Below are 15,829 nucleotides of genomic sequence, written 5' to 3' on the forward strand. Positions count from 1 at the left end.
AAGCCTCGTGGAAATGTTGGCTGGATACCTGCTCACAGAGTTCCCAGCAGCCTTCCCAGGTGAGTAAAGAAGGTCACTTCCTGGCAGGTGCAGGGACTTCAGCAGATGTTGGGGACCTTGGGAAGAGGAGTTTGCCCAATTTAACAGGTATTGCAGGCCTGTCTGATGGAAAGTGCTTGGCTTGGCTTCTGGCCCAGAGTGGCTACTGAGTTCAACCTGGAGATTCCTTATAAAAGGACCCAGCAAAGCAAGCCTTATAAAGTCCTCATGAACAATCTGTATTCTTGCTGAGCTTATGTAAATAATTAGGCCAGGGTTGTTTAGGATGGACTCGTTCCACCAATGCTTTAGTTTCAATTTGGTTATCTCTGATAATGGAGGTTTTTAGAGAGAAAAACTATGTTTCAGCAATGAACTACTATAAATGTTATTCTAGTTCTGAGTGTCTTTAAATATCTGTTGTTAGATCTCAGGCTTGTCAGTCTGTGAGGATGATATTTAAAATGAGGGTCATGCCTTTCCAAAAGACTTAACGGTAGAATTCAGATATACAACTAAACAAAAGGTTCAGCCCCTATTAAAGTTTCAGATATCTCTCTGGAGTTAAGTGGACTGACTCTGAAAAACCCTCAACTTGGTGAGGTGAACCAGATCCAGTCAATCGGCTTGAACTGACCCTCAAAGACTCTGACTCCTGAGATGAGATCTCCAGCCCTGCTCCAGCCACACCCGGAAGCTGGCTGGTCTAGCACGGCAGAAGCCTGAGGAACCATCGGTCCAGTAAAATAAACTGTCCTGTCTCTTTGCTATCGGACTGGCAAATGTTGCCCCAGAAAGCTGGGGAAACAGCAAAAGTTCCTGATAGGATGTTCTGTTGGTATTAATTGCCTCTGATCTGGGTATGGGATTTCAACACTACAAAAGGTAAGGGGAGCCTACGCCTCTACTGCCAGACTCTAATGGGGGGTCCTCAGATGGCCACTAGATGGCCCACCAATTTGGCTATGGTTAGTAATATAGAAAAAATCAAAGACGTATTGCACTTATACGCCCAAGGATCCTGAACAAATAGGCTGTCATTCCTGCTTTTGTAAACCAGACAGCGCCAGATGTTAGAAACCCTAAGAGAGACCCTTACCAAATTAACCGTGGAGACTGGTGGAAATTGGCTAAACTCTCCTCCCCTTTGCCCTTTATAGGGTAAAAATTCCCCTTACACCAAAGAGGACTATGCTAGGTTTTAGGGGAACAATATTACTTCTATGCCAATAGCTCAAGAATTGTACAGGATAGTCTAGCTATGGTTCACGACCACCAGAAGAGAAAAGAACGAGGAGCAAAAACCAAAATTGGTATACTTTTTACTTTTGGCTCTTGTATCATAAATAAGATCATAGCATTTGTCAAAGAGCAGGTAGATGCTATTCTGTTAATGGTCTTAAGAGCATGTAGCCTTAAACCAGAACGATGGTAACATAGCTGACCCAGGATTGGGTCAGTTACAAGACAAGAGGGGGGAATGTAAGGATGCAGATTTGACTCGGGTTTCCCCTCTGACCTTGAAGGCCAGCTAACACCATTAACATTTCTGGGGGCAGGCCTAAAGACGGAGGTTAAGACTAGTCACGCCCTACATGAAGGTCCTAGTCATGCCCTACGTGAGGGTCCTGGGCCCACTCTGTGATTGGTCAATAAATGTTGTGATTGGGTCCCGCCAAAAGTAACAAATATTCCAGGCAATGTGAATGGTTAAACCTGCTGTCAATAATATTGTATAATACTAATTGGATCACTGTACCTATGTCGCAATTTCCTGTAACTCCCCCTTCCCAAACTCAGAAAAGTCCTACCCCACCTTTGTTCGGGGCTCTCTGGCTCTCTCCGTTCCACCAGCTTGGAGTGAACAGAGGCCCGGGTTCGAACCTGCAATAAACGACCCTTGCTTTTTGGCTTTGACTCTGGACTCTGGTGGTTCATTTCTGGGGGACTCCCGAATTCTGGGCATTACAACTACAATATGAAAGCATTCATGCATTTCTCATGTAATCCTTAACAACAGCTGTGAGCTGAGTAGATATGATTACTTATTTCAGAAAAGGAGAAAACAGATTGATCAAGTTAAGCAACTCATCCATGGCATCTCATAACTCACAGGAATCAGATTCAGGAATCATGCTTAAATTTTGACATGTCCTCTCTCCTCGCACTTCCAAGTCTAGAGTCTACCCACTCTCACAGTGCCTTCTACATCCCCCATCTTCCTCTACCTCCCAGACATGTTTTCTTTGGTGTTTATTACACTATTTTTCCCCACAGTTTGTATATGTATGTGTGTGCGTGTGTGTGTGTGTGTCGCTCACGTAGGAATAGCAAAGTCCTACGTTGTATGGGGTTCACGATTTCAGAACATACTGCATCCTAACTGAATTTTTTTAACCTGGAAGAAAAACCTACCTCTGCTAGATGAAATACAGCTGAATAGAAGAAAAGGATTCGAATCCTCAAGACTTGATTCAATAGTAGAAAGACGCTCTTGATCAACCTGAATACAAATGCTAATCACAGATCATCAATATTAGTAACAGTGAAAATGCACCACAGTCAAAAATCTCACAGTGATGCCGTGTAACAAATACTACAACCAGGACTCCCCATGGTGGAGTAAGAAATGAGAAGTAAAGCCGGTCCAAGTTATTCTCAGAAAGAAGCTCTTTCTGGAGTATAAATTCAAGAATTCAGGGTCATTTCTGCTTTGTTTGCTGCTATATCCCAACACCCAGAAAAATGCCTGGTATATAAGACATGCTCCCTAAATATTTTTTTAAAACAAAGAATTAAAGTTTTATTATAACAGAGTGTAATAAATGTCAAAACCTGTTTTAAAATGACACCCTTTTTTTTTTGTTTGTTTGTTAAAAAGAAACAGCATGCCCCAAATGGAGACACTTCCCTTAAGCCCCAGGAAGACTTAATACCTAACCTAACTGCATTCTGGCCTCTCCCAGGAGAGGAATTCTAAACCAGTCAGTCTGGAAGTTCCTGATCTGCAGGAGAGAGGCAACCTGTATGGTAAGACCCCCTGCCCTTACCCCTAAGGAAAGGTAACCTTGCCTCAAACCATCCTTTTCTTTCTTTTGATAATAACTTCCTTGTCCCTTCCATATCTGCCTATAAAAGCTTTGTACAACTCCTTGGAGCACCTTCTGTGTGTCAGATGGGATGCTGCCTGGTTTGTGGATCACTGAATAAAAGCAATTAGACCTTCAAATTTACTTGGCAGAATTTTGGTTCTTTAATAGATTTGATGGCAGCACCAGCACCAAAGGAGACTTCTAGGGCAACAAGAGAAACACAGATGTGGTGCCTTTAAACAATATGAGTTCTTTTTCTCCCCATTTCCAAAGACTGCAGGGGGTAGGTAAGTTCCTCCCAGTTCTGAGCTCTGCTCTTTTTCTGTTGAACTCCGATCTGATTAGCTTTCACACAGTTTCCTTATCAGATTGGAGTCCCCATCCCTTAGCTGTGTCCCCAGATTTCACCAGATGAGAGCTACTGGGGGTGGCTGCAGTTCCCCATTTGTTTGGAATCTGTCTGCAGTCCCCATGGAGGGGAGGGGGTTCTCCTGGTTCAATCATCACCAATCCCCAGATTCCATGTAAGGAACTGTTGGTGGTTCACCTGCCAGAGCTAGACTGGGTCCAACTTAAAAACCAGACTAGGTCTGGGATCAGACTGGGTCTGATTTGGGCTAGACAGAATTCAGTGGGAGGTCTTCTCGAAACTAAAAAGGCGAGTTGCTAATGGAAATCTTGAAAGTCAAAAAGACCCCAAACATTGGTGGGCAGGCATCCGGCACTTAAAAGGTTGTTGAGGGCTCACCTCCTCAAGAAGACTACTGTGATAGGTGCTTATCATCGGTATGAGTTTTGCTCTGGGAAACCCAAAGGTCTACCAAAAAGAAATGGGACGTTTTATATCCAAAGGGTTGGTAGGGCCACCTTCTGGCACACTTGCTGATTTTATGTTCCAGAACTACTGTCCCAGAAGCTGCAGATATCTAGCAATGTTAAGTGGCAAAATTTTACTAATAATAACCTACAATTACAATGGCCATTAAGAGAATGTTCTAATTAGAGAAGATGGTTCATTTAAGAAATGCACTTGAAAGCAAGGGATCCCAAGTTGAACAAACAGACTTTAATTAGTATGCAGAAGCTTCCAAGAGGCTTCAAGATTTCAAAAACAGTTTCATTAAAAACTATTGTTACAAAAAGCAAATGAAAACTTCAAGACACAAGAGTTACCTAAACAAAAAAATGATAAGATTGACATAACTCCTACTGCTCCCCTCTATCCTTTTTTTTTTGTTGTTGTTGTTGTTGTTAATGTTTTTATTTATTTTTGAGCAAGAGAAAACGTGTGAATGGGAGAGGGGAAGAGGGAGAGGGAGACACAGAATCTGAACACAGAGCTGTTGGCACAGAGCCTGATGCAGGGCGCTACCCCACGAACCGTGACATCATGACTTGAGCCAAAGCTAAGCACCCAACCGACTGAGCCACCCAGGCGCCCCTCGCCTCTATCCCTTATCTGAGTGCCCATGCTTCACTCATTCCAGGGCTCAACTGCCTTTCCACTCTGAAGAGACTGTCAGTTACCTTTCAAAACACAACTACCCAATGCTGCAGAGGAACTTCCCCAGGTATCCTTCCCCCCTTGATCAAAGACTAAACTCAGGGCCACAGTTAAAAGAATTTCCTGAAACTAAACGAATTTCCTAAACCTAGGGAAGAATCAAAAAGTGTTTTGAAGAATTTAGTTATGATTGGGGCCCAGATTCAGCTGCCAGATCTTTATCAGCACATTGGCAGAACCTGCTAGAGCCCAAAAACGGATATAAGAAGCAAGATGGCAAAACCCCGAAGATGGTATTTGAGCTCCTAGGTTTTCAGCCTCTAAGAGACCAGAAAAAGCAAGCTTGTCAAATAGCAGCTAAACGTCTACAAACCATTCCTAGAGTATTTCCTGCTTGTACTGATTGGCCTATTATACAGACTTGCAAACAAACAGAAAATGCATCTGTGGCAGAATTTAAAGCTCCTTTGGAAGCCCATTTTCTATGGTATTCAGGCTTCCATACAATAAATAAGGTCACCCAGCCTGCTCCAGCTGCCTTCTTGGTAAAGGGATTATCTCCTGAGATTAGTGAATTGATAAAAAGGCACTATAGGCTGGGAGGCCACCAGCTTGGGGACTCGTGACTACAGCTGAACATTTTGAAAAAACTCTGGAACAAGACTGCAAATAAAAACTTGCCAAGCTATTAGCTTTACAGCTCAATGGCTACAAGGCCAGAGACCCAAAACAACACCTGGCCTTATGTATTGCATCCTTCTAGGGTTCCATCATCAAAATGGCCATCCAAAGATGGTCTTAGCTGTAATCAACAGGGAGACAGAAAAAGAGACCTTCCTCAAAAGTTCTATGCGAATAGTTCTCAAATGTCTTCATACTTATTTCCAAAGGAGGGAACCCCACATGGGCCCCTCCCACAGGTGACAGGTGAGAGTTCTTCAGTAAAAGGTTACCAACAATTTCCTTACACAGCCAAGGGGAAAATAAAATTAAAAATAATGGGGAGCCTTGCTAAATTTTACTGGAGCTATGTTTTCTACCTCAAGCCTTACCCTCCTAGGACAACACATTGCTTGAAACAAAAAGGAAGTTTCCATAGTGGAGGTATCTAATAAAGCTCAGAGAGAATTTTTATCTCAACAAGTACAAATAATTGTGCAACCTTCTATATATTCCTTTTTTGCTATGTCATACAGCCCCAAACAATCAGTTAGGTAAAGCCTGCCTCTCTACATTATGAGAGCTAGCACATTTTGTGCCAATGGAGACCTCACCTTAGAGTTTCCTGACCAACCCAAACATAATCTCTTATGTTCTTTAGTCTGTCCTTGACCTAGAAGAGGAAAAACTTCAACAAAAGTGCCCAAATTTAATTTAGGTACCCAAACATCCATGGGCTGTTTCCAATACTGACACTGGAAGAATGAGAAGTACAGAACCTATAAAGATTCAGATACTAAACCTCTCTTACCTCAAGATCCATTCAAACCTGAGGCCACGCAAGGCAAGTCATTCCCTACGCTTGTCCCTGTAAGAGGCTGATCTTGCCAGTTCAGGAACCTAATGGATGGGATGGTGATCTGCCCAGGATCTGAGAACTATTAAGAAGATAGTTACACCCCATTTCCCAGTCTTTCCAAACTTGAACACACTTCTGTCACAGGTTCCACCAGACTCAAAGTGGTTCGCTGTTGCAGACCCTGGTTCAGCCTTTTTCAACATCCCTGAGGAGTGCAACAGTCCATATCTATTTACCTTTACTTTGAACAATTGATGCTATCCCTGGACAGTCATGCCTCAAGGGTTCACTGAGGCCCCTTCTTTCTCTCCAGTACTTCACCAAGATTTAAGCACTCTCCAGTTCCCTAAAAAAATGATGCTTATACAATATGTAGTAACCTTTTGCTGTGCTCAGTTGCCAAAGGGGCATCCATAAGAGATTCCATTTATTTGCCACCATAGTTAGCTGAAAAGGGACACAACATCTCTAAGGAAAAATTATAAGACACTGTTTATTACCTAGGCCATGATCTAAGTGCTGAAGACATTCAGGTGTTTCCAAAAAGAATTAAGCGAATCAAGAATTTCCTAGATCCACAACTAAGCAACAGCTTCCTGGTTTTCTAGGCCTGACTGGTGATTGCAGACTATGGGTTCCTAACTTTTCTCTATTAGCTTTCTCACTCTACGGACTTACTAAAATTTCAGTCTCTGAATCTCTTCTTTGGAATACAAGCATACACACACTTTTAAATGACTCAAAAAAAAATAATAATAATACTGCAAGAACAGTCTGCCCTAGTGCTACCTAACTATTCAAAGCCTTTCACTTTATTTGTGCACAAAAGAGGTAATCAAGCCCTGTGATCAAGATCATACAAGGCCATAATAATAAACATACGTCTGTTGCCTACTAGAGCATACAGCTTGATTTAGTTTTGTGTGTCTTTCCCATCTGTCTTAAGATTATAGCCTCAGATGCAAAGTTACTGGAAGCCTCACCAGATCTGAACCTAGGAAATGTTTATTTGCAGACTGCACACACTGTTCAAAGTCTCCTTAATGCTGAACTGACTCAACATTTCTCTGTAAGTAGTCTAACCTCCTATGAGATCTTCTGCTTTCACCACATAATCTTAATGTCACAACATCCTTAATTCTAAATGTTGAAATGTCTGAATTCTGCTAATTTACTACCCTGCCTGACAAAGGAAAGTGTGACTGTGAGGTAATAGTGTTCCATTTTGTGACACCATGTCCTGATTTACAAGACACTCCTTTAATTCTGATCTAATCTTGTTTGCTGATGGGTCATACTGTAGAAATGAAAAAGGAAACATTCAAGCTGATTATGCGATTACCACACAGTATGATCTCCTCAAAAGAGACCTTCCACAAAGTAAGCCTGCCCCACAATCCGAGCTCCATGACCTTACTAGAGCATGCCAGTTTATCAGAAAGACAAATTATTAATATTTATATCCAAACATGCAATTATCAGACAAACTGATAAAGTTTATACTGATACCCAGCATACCTTTGGGGTCACCTCTGATTCTGGAATGTTACAAAAACAAAGGGATTTTCTGACGTCCTCTGGGATCCTAATCAAAAATCGGCAACAAGTAAACAATCTTCTTGCTGCTATCCTCCTACCTTCTGAAATTGCTGTCTCAAAATTGAGGCTCACACTAAAAAGACGGACCCAGAGTATCAGGGAAATGCCCCAAATACCTTGCATGCAAAGGTAGCAGCAACAGAAACCTATAATGGTTGTGGATTTTTGCCATTTTGATGTCCTTGTTAACACTAACAGTCTGCTCCTGAATTGGAGAAATTAAGATGGAGAAATAATGGCTGTAAATTAAACAAATAGTTGGAGTTATGGAAAACCCAAGAAAGCCACTCGGTTCTTTCAAGCTCCCTAGCAAACCCCATTTTGTCATTTTGTACATTCCTTCACTAACCACAGTGCATTTAAGATCACTCTTAAATGAGGGATTGAAGCCAGCCCCTGCTGCAAGACTGATGTCCTCAGAGTAGTAAACCTGGAGTATACCTTCCATAATTTCCAGTGATCAAGGCACCCACTTCACTGGGCAAATCCTATAAGCCTTAACGAGAATCTTAAAAACTTCTTAGAATTATCACTGTCCCTACTACCCTCAGTCATCACACAAGGTCAAGAGAATTAATTGGATCCTCTAACTTAAAATCTCTAAACTTGCTGAAACTCTGGACTCTGGCATATGGTATTGCCTTTGGTCTTGCTGTTTGCAGTATCCACATTGAGAAACAAACTCACTCCACATGAAAGATTTACATGCTACTGTAAATCTTTAAGGTCTTATACGTGAGTTTATTGTTAACAGACTAAATAAACTTTCCCAGATCCCAATTCAGGGATCCTTTTGGTCAGTCTAGAGTTCTGCAACTGGGTATTCTGGAAGCATCATCAGAGGAAGACCATCCGAGACTCCCACTGGAAGACACCTTCCCAAGTGCTCCTGACCATGGACACTGCTGCAGAACTAGAGGGTCTTGTTCCTAGAGTACACACCTCACAGCTAAAGAGGCTCCATCTGACAGCCGGTCCTCTACAGATACTGAAGACCTCTAGGTCACACGGATAGGAAGAGAAGTATCTGAATTGAAGTACACTGCCTCCTTCCAAGATGCCAAATCAAGACTTCCTTCTTTAACTCACCATGATACCCTTCCTCTCCCCCTTTTTCATTCCTTTACTCTGGTAGTGACCTGAAAAGACAACACTCTCATCTGTATCTGCCAGGCCATCTGCTAAGGTGGGGGGGGGGGGGGCGCAGACTTCTTTCACATTGTTGTGTTTGTCATTACGTGAGAGATCCCCTGGTCCTCCCTGTCACCAATCACTACAAATTATAATCAACCTTCCCTTAAAAGTACATACCCAATTAGGCACATTCACCTTTGTGAATCTTAGTACATTTGCACCCCTGCATTCCCATGACTGTCTAAACTGATCTGCTCCCAGTCACTATGAGATCTCAGTAGCAGTACCCACTTTGTAAACCATTTTGGATGACTTTTTATTTCAGGCTAGGAGATTCTCCTTCCATAGGTAGTAAAAAGCTGACTGACCCCTGGCTTGAAAATAACTACAAATGACAACGTGATTGGAAATCTCTCCTTAACTCTTGGAGTCGTTACAGATTCAGTTGCTAAGATGCTAGCTGCCCAGCAAAGATCCTCTGACTTTCTGGATAGTTTATAGTGATATAGAAAAAGGGAACAAGAGAAAAATAACTGAACCTCTTCCTTTTTTTTTTCTTTAAGAAACTTCCAAGCATCACATATAATCTGAGAAACATAATGAAAATACAATAGATGTTTGGAAGTTGGCTTTTGGTCATAGAAAAGAGTACCTAGATATTTGGTGAACTGAGAAATTAGGTAGGACCAGGTCCATGCGCTTTGGGCAAATCATTTAATCACCTTAGGTCTTAGCATGTTCACCTGTATGTAAAAGCATCTTTTCTAATTCAAATGTTTCATCAACATTGGCATATTATCATAGCTTTTTGCAAAAGATTTGTGAAGAAAAAGGAAATCATGCTTTTAACTGTGCATTTTAAAAGGGCATACAGATTAATACCTGAAATCAGACAACCAGGCCAGTCAACCTAATTTGTCTAGCTAACAGAAACTTAGGAACTTTTCCACAGTTGTATAATGTATTATTAATCTAATGTATGGAATAAACACATTTTCTTTCAAACAGTCATAAACAACTGAAAAGATAAGGCACATAGATTATCTTTGACGTCATGATTCCTATCAGTCTATTTTATGCTCTCCCAGTGAATTTCAAAGAACTGAAATGGAATCTGATACTGTGGAAAACCTAGACATATTATAGCTTCATGTACATCTAAATAGCTGTGGTGTTTTGTTTTGTTTTTCCCTTACAAGTCACTATCTGACAGGCATAGTGTGCCAACACTTAACCCCTCTGATTTAAAGTAATCCTCACAGCAATTCAAATGTCCTCAACTTAAGCACAAGGAAATAGTTCCAAGAAAAGTAAGTAAATTGAAGCAGCTGGGTGTCTAAGTGTCAAACTCTTGATTTCGGCTCAGATCATGATCTCACAGTTCAAGGGATCTAGTCCTGCCTCAGTCCCTGAGCTGACAGCATGGAGCCTGCTTGGGATTCTCTCTCACTCCCTCTCTCTTTCTCTGCCCTTCTCAGTCCTCATGCATGCTCTCTCGAAAAATAAACTTAAAAAAAAAAAAAAAAAGGTAAGTAAACTACTTTAAGGTCATGAACCCAATAACCACCCCACTATATACATCCTCCTCCTCTCAAAAGATGAGAACCTTTTCTTTTGGATGGCAGAGGAGTACTTTCGGTGAACAACAAAAAGTCTTATCAACCTTTATGAAGAAACTGTTTTCAGAAATTACAATAAAATTTGAGGCTCCTTTATTACTGCTTATGTGAACATGGTGCCTCCTGTGTTAAGAGCCAAACATAGCTCTGCAGGGAATCTCCCTACACAGCCTCTTCGTATTCTGCACCTTTTACTTTCAAAATGTAAAATCAACCTGTTTAGACAGAATTACCAAATGACAAATATGCAAGCTTTATATTAAGATGGCAATGTCCGACTAATGAGGCAATCTGAGGGAAATAGGGTTACTGAGAACTAAAAGAATACAATTGAAAAAAGTTTTTTCTTTAATTAAAGGATAGAATAGAGATATTTAAAAAAAGAATCTTCCAATGAATCCAGAATATTTAAGTATTCCGGCAGTAACTGTGGCACAGAAAGCGTGCCTTGCTTGGAGCCGAGGAGTAGGTCAGCTGTGGTCCTGGACAAGAACGTGGATTTAAGGTAATTTTCCCACTAAATGTCTCTCTTGAGAGAGAACAACAACAAAAAGGCCATAAACATTACCTTCACTAAAACACAATTCTTTCAGTTACAGTGAAGTTGTGTTAATACATGTTAAAGGAGGGACTGGAATTGCCCAGGGACCCCAACAGCAGCCAACACTTATATGACAGGGGCCTATCTATGTTCAAGTACTGTATTTGAGAATAAAACACTAAATTTCTATGTGGTCACCCATTTCAACTTTGGTCACTTCCAGAGTTTTACAGATCTTCCTTTCAGTACAGTGCTTTGCTTTTGGTCTCCTGTAGCAAAGTAAAGTAATGCAATCAGACCCCAAATCAAAGAGTTAAAAAAAAACTGGGTAATTTATCCCCTAAACAAAATGGACAACTTTCCTTCAGACCAAAGAAAAACATGTTAAAATACAGAAGCTTATTAAAGGCGTGGTATTTCTCAAGAACTAGGGATTGTATCAAATTATTATTAGCAAAAACATCCTTGATTTTAAAAAAACTCTTTCTACAGGATACAGTTTGTGAATTTGCTACATCAAGAATCATGAGTACTTCCTCTCTCCCAGAAGAGGTGCCTCCATGACATAAAAGAGAACAAGGTGAAGCATTCATTTGATGCATTCAAAGTTTTACTGAAGACAGATGTCTTTCTAGAGGGCCTCTGTGTGCGTGTGCCTAACTAAACTTGGGTGTATTGAGAGAGGTGGGAAAAAAAAAACCTAAGAGAATCTTCTCACTATAACAAATTTTCATCATAAAAGTTTTCAATTGTGTTCTCTTTATTCACTAATAATTGGTATAAACACCATCTTCTAAACTTTCAGCAAGTGGGTCCTTTTCTTCATATCTTTTAAAGTAGCTTTCCAGAATTTTTGCCCAAGGTAATAGATTAACCAAACTGTATCAGTGCAGAGTAGAAGAGCTTATTTCGAAGAACATCAAGACAACGAAGTGTCCTCAAACCCAATCATACTTCTACAGCAACTGAAACTAAAATACATATGCATGTTTTCTGCTCCTTTTCAGATAATTTGCTCTTTTCACAAAGAAGAAATAGAAGCAGGTAAGAAGAATGGCTTGCTAGTTAAGCACCCTTCCAATTAAAGGTCTGGTTTCCCTAAGGCAGATGGCAATGTTCGCCAGGCCCGTTAGAGGGAGCTACAGAGAACACTCCTTTCCCATCAAACAGTATTTAGATCAGCCATTAACAGAAAATGCCAGTAACCCAAGATTTTTAATGTCCAGTATGGGATGCCTCAAGCTACTAGGATCTTGAGTCCAAAGCAACTTTAGATCAGTATATCCCTGCCTGGCAAGAGCTATTTGTGTCCTCTACTCTGTGAGAGCTTAGACACACGGAGACTTTTGGGACACCCATTTTTATGAAAGCAGGGCTAGAAAATTGTGACCAGGATTCAGAACACCTGGATGTTCACTGACAAGTTTCCTAGCAGGTTTTGATGCTTTTCAAACTATGCAGTATGATCCTCCCAAGTGCATGACATAACTTAATCAAGGGTTCACGGAAGAAATTGAGAGTGATGCCAGAATGGGCAGCATTCATAACTGAAATTTAGACACACAGGAATTACTAGTCTTCTCCTATACTGCTAAGTGGTTCATCTTGTGCAACAAATTTCCTAAACTAGTAGCTTTTCAAAAGACTTCCATATGTGAAATTATTTAACCAGGTCCTATTTTCTAAGCCTCAAAATCAGACCTTGAGTTCAAGATTAAGTGCTCACATCATCTTCCAAAGTAATCAGTGTCTGCCCTTCACTGAAGGCACTGAACTGGTGTTTAAACAAAATATCATCTTCCTAAATAGTACATCAACCTTTTCATGTAGAGAAAAAACCCAGATTCTTGGTAGTAACTAAGAAGTGATACTAAGAATTTCAAAATGAATGACTATCAATTCTCCAGACGTTCTAGTAATCTTTTCTGTTTCTTTGATTTTCCTGAAGGTGAAAGCTGCCGTTCTGAAAAATACATGGCTGAAGAAATGCTACATTATCTGGGGAGCTCTGGTCACCATACATGCCTCTGCTAAAAGTGTCTCACAATTTTAAAACTTTAACAAATAACTTCAAAAATTGAGAGGAGTTAAATAATCACTTCCTTTTACCCTTTCAGGAGTTGTTGGGTGTGTGTGTGTGTGTGTGTGTGTGTGCGTGCGCGCATGTGTGTGTGTGTGTGCGCGTGCACACCGCACCATGGACTGTGAGAGGTACTTTATGTACAGCATCTCTAACTTGTCAAAACGTCGCAATAAGGCCAGGATATCCATGTTACATTCTGTCGAGGAAGAAACCAGGGCTTTGGTAGTTGAAGTGGCTTATCCAAGGCCACAATCCTAGTAACGTGAAGAGTTAAAAGCTGAAGGCCAGCCAGTTGTCTCAAGCCAAAACCCACAAGAAAGCCCACTCTAGCCCACACTACCATTTTACTACTTATCACGTAAGCACAAACATTACCCTTGAATATTTGAGTCACTAAATTGGAGTCACAGATATTACTACTACGGATATTTCCTTCCCCGTGTCTTGAAATTTTTGTTTTGTAGAGTTTTTTATGGATGAAAAGATCAGAGTTTTCAAATTTATTTTGTTATGGCACACTGGGTACGATCCCCTGATTTCCTAGGAAAAGCTCTGGACCACAGTTCTGGAATAGCTGGTCTATGATCAAGACCCGGCCACTGGTTATCCGTGTGATCTGGGGCAAGTCTCCAAATTATTCTGTGATGAACATCTCTGATTTACAAATGGCATCAATAATCGCCCTCTAGATGCAGCTGCGTTTAGGATTCAGCGAGCACGCCTAACACTTCCCACAACTGCACTCCACGAACTAGCCTTTTGTGATAAGATCCTTCCTTTGTGATAAGGTGGATGAGGCAAAAGATGGGAGATTTCAGTGAATAATATTTGAAATGAAAGAGGCACTAAGGGTGACAATTTATGGAAAGCAATTTATACTTTATCAGGTCAGAGAACTCCTAATCCTAGATTTATGTTCGGTTATATTTTCAAATCACATGTAATAAATGGGATTTTGGTTTTTTTTAATGCAAAGCTGATAGTGGTTGGCCACAATGTCGATGGATTTGATGCTCTTCTGTTACGAACAAATACCTCAGATGGAATGCAAGAAAGATTATTTTGGCTTCAAATAGCTTTAATGCTGATTCCTTCCCAAATATCAGATATGACAAATTTTGGAAGACAATGAAATAGTGTGCGAAGCCACATATATTTTCTTTTTAAACCCACGTTTAAGCAATAGAGTCACCTTAGGGGAGACCCTCTCATTAAGTGTACTGTTCTCCTGAAATACTTTTGTACAAATATGTTTACTTGAGAAAGTGACACTAACAGTTAAATACCATATGCTACAAGTCATGGAAAAAAAGAGTTTAACTACAGTTCACATAAAAATAAGACCTCAAAGTAAGGTTTTTGAAAAATATTTTGAAAATGTACACAAGTAAGTTTTTTAAACATTTGGGGGCATTCTGGAGTTCAAGCCTACAACCATAGGGCAAAATGCAGCAATGTTGGCATTTGGGTGCCAGGTAGATGCTGGGAAAACAGAGAGCCAGTATCTCAGATATATGAAACATGGATTTGATGCTTCAGTGTTTGAAACAAAATGAGAAATTAAAATGATGGGAGATAAAACATCAACAGTTACCATAAAAAAAGTATATATGCTCTAATGGGCAAATCTAAATACATCAACGTTCTCTTTTACAATCCCTGTCTCCCAAAGTGGTTTGGCTGTAGTAGGTGCTCAGTAAAGTGTTCATTCACCTCAATGAAGGTGAGCCCATTACATTACTTAGGATAGTCTTCCACCTTACAGGGTTAGCTGGCTAAAAATTGCTTCTGACTTAGGAAAAAGCTTCACAAACACAGATGTAGCCGATACATTCAAATTGCTCTTCACCTTGGAAGGCCCATAGATGTATTTTCTCAAATTTTTAATCATTTTTAAAAAACTGCTTTCCACTGCCGCACTCTACCAGGGAACAAATTTGAGACAAGGACTAAAAGGTTAAAAAAAAAAAAAAAACAGTCAAAAAAGTAACCATTTGAAGAAAAAAAGCCAAATGTATGTATGCTATTTTCCTGGTCTATATTCATTAAAGGCAATAGTTAGCAATGGAACTTAATTATACCGAAAGCCATTACTTAGTGAAATGCTTATTTATACTGTCAAATAAAGTCATCTTCCTCAGAGGTCCTAATGGAGAATTTATAAGGTAGAATTACAACAAAAGGACATATAAGATCAAAATTCATAACATCAATGTCATTTACAGGAGACATATTCCACAAATCCCAGTTACAGATGATATTTCACTTTACATATGACATTATGTTAATATAAGGTTTTTTTTTTAAGAAACTATTACAGTAATGAAATCTCTTTTGATGGCATTCATTTAACCACTTTTGAAGTACAGGAACAAAGGAAACTATTTGCAACCTTAACACTTAATGCACAATCATCTCCCTACCTTTGCACATATCCAGTCCTGTGTTTTGAAATGTAAAAAAAAAGAAAAAAACCTCCAAATTTATAGGTTACAATTAATAGACATTACAATTATATCTACCTTTCATTTTCTTATCTATATTTAAAAAATTTTTTTTTACATCTTTCTATTTCTTTTTGAGAGACAGAGACAGTGTGAGCAGGGGAGGGTCAGAGAGAGAGAGAGGAGATAAAGAATCTGAAGCAGGCTCCAGGCTCTGAGCTAGCTGTCAGCACAGAGTGCAACGTGGGGCTTGAA

General features: G+C 40.1%; 1 protein-coding gene and 1 long non-coding RNA gene across 3 annotated transcripts in view; one reads left to right on the forward strand and one right to left on the reverse strand.

The window, feature by feature from the left end:
* PDE3A (phosphodiesterase 3A) overlaps positions 1 to 15,829 on the reverse strand; it is a 306,642-nt gene that overhangs the window by 232,303 nt on the left and 58,510 nt on the right. The window lies entirely within an intron of this gene.
* On the forward strand, positions 10,909 to 13,082 carry LOC115304750. Its single transcript, XR_003914597.1, has 4 exons — positions 10,909 to 11,011; positions 11,540 to 11,627; positions 12,055 to 12,091; positions 12,996 to 13,082. It is a non-coding gene; the product is annotated as an uncharacterized LOC115304750 (long non-coding RNA).

This window comes from Suricata suricatta, chromosome 10 (assembly GCF_006229205.1).
Source record: "Suricata suricatta isolate VVHF042 chromosome 10, meerkat_22Aug2017_6uvM2_HiC, whole genome shotgun sequence".
Lineage (NCBI taxonomy): Eukaryota > Metazoa > Chordata > Mammalia > Carnivora > Herpestidae > Suricata > Suricata suricatta.